Source organism: Delphinus delphis, chromosome 4 (genome assembly GCF_949987515.2).
Source record: "Delphinus delphis chromosome 4, mDelDel1.2, whole genome shotgun sequence".
Taxonomy (NCBI): domain Eukaryota; kingdom Metazoa; phylum Chordata; class Mammalia; order Artiodactyla; family Delphinidae; genus Delphinus; species Delphinus delphis.
Genome location: NC_082686.1, coordinates 132,018,749 through 132,020,572, shown reverse-complemented (window position 1 = coordinate 132,020,572; position 1,824 = coordinate 132,018,749).

Genomic DNA, 1,824 nt, shown 5'->3' with positions numbered 1-1,824 from the left:
CTCTTGTTGCGGAGCACAAGCTCCAGATGCGCAGGCTTAATAGTTGTGACTCACGGGCCTAGCTACTCCGCGGCATGTGGGATCTTCCCAGACCAGGGCTCGAACCCGTGTCCCCTGCATCGGCAGGTGGACTCTGAACCACTGCGCCACCAGGGAAGCCCAAGGTTGGTGATTTTATAAAGCAGTGTGGATGAGCCAGGAAATAGGACACTCATACTGGTATAATTTCCAGATTGGCCCCCAGCTCCAGGAATCAATGAAGACAATTTTGATACAAAGATCTTACATGCTTATAGTCCCCATTAGATCCGTTATTTGCTGGAAAAATACGTGTCTTCTCAAAGATCGATGCATATGACTGCTCTTTTCTTGATTCTTTTGGGAATAACGATCTCTTTAGAGACGAAAACAACCTTACTGTGAAGCCCCATGCACTCATAAACAAAAATTTTCTTATTTCAAAAACTCTTATATGAAACAGAAGCCAGTCTTTTAGGCTTGAAAACTTTAGGAGCCTGTGAGATTTTGTTTTTGCCTTTTGTAAAGGCTAAAGCCAGTTAGCCCTTGGGAGGTTTGGGCTTAGTATGGTATGGTACCTCTAGGAAAGGGCAGAGAGTTGCTTACCAGATGTTAATTACTGAACACAGGCCTGCTCAAAAAATAGCTGAAAACCACATTTAGCGCTGATGGAATGTATCAGTGAGAGAGAAGAAAGGAGGAACACAATTTGTATGAATACATAAAAAAATGAAGGTTGGAGTGTACTTTCAGATCTTCATATGTTGCCCAAATATATTCATTCCACTTGCCTTTCTATTTTCAAGTTCTTTATTTGGAACTGGCCGTGCCCTCACAGTTCTGTAACAGGTGTTTGTAATGTTAGTAGCCTCAGTGTGTTCCAGAGCAGTGCCTTTCAAAGTCTTGACTGCAGTCCACAGTAAGAAATAACACTTTGCACAACCATCTAAGCTATGAAATGCATATCTGATATATTCCATTTAAAAATGCTGGTTATGACATCAAATTAATTGCACATCCCATTAATTGGATGCTGTTTCTTCTTTTGTTGGGACCATTACAGCTTCAATTTCTTTTCTAAAAACTGGAGCACATAGGGCTTCCCTGGTGGTGCAGTGGTTAAGAATCCATCTGCCAATGCAGGGGACACGGGTTCGAGCCCTGGTCTGGGAAGATCCCACATTCCACGGAGCAACTACGCCTGTGCGCCACAACTACCGAGCCTGTGCTCTGGAGCCCGTGAGCCACAACTACTGAAGCCCATGCACCTAGAGCCAGTGCTCCACAACCAGAGAAGTCACCACGATAAGAAGCCCGCGTACCACAACGAAGAGTAGCCCCCGCTCACTGCAACTAGAGAGCGCCCGCACGCAGCAATGAAGACCCAACACAGCCCAAAATGAATAAACTGAAAAAAATAAATAAATAAAAGAAATTAAAAATAAGTAAAATAAAAACTGAAGCACATCTAAAATGCTCATCAGCCCTGCCAAGGGCTCTTTGACAAAGTACTTAAAGGTCTCCTTTTCTGTCTGGCTTCCTCACGTCTATCTTCTGGGGCCCAGACCTTTCATAGTAAAGGATGAAGAGGAGATAGTTGTAAAAAAGTTGTGTTAAATGATGATAACCCAGCTTCAGCTTATAGGAAGTAAATGATGTAGGACTTCTGTTCTTTCTGAAAACATAGCTTGGCTGAGTTGCCACAATTTGAAGGCTATAGACTATTATTAACTTACTAAAGTGGAACATGGCAAGTGCAAACATGTTTTCTTTCACGTGTTGAAAAAATACAAAAGTTCACTTAAA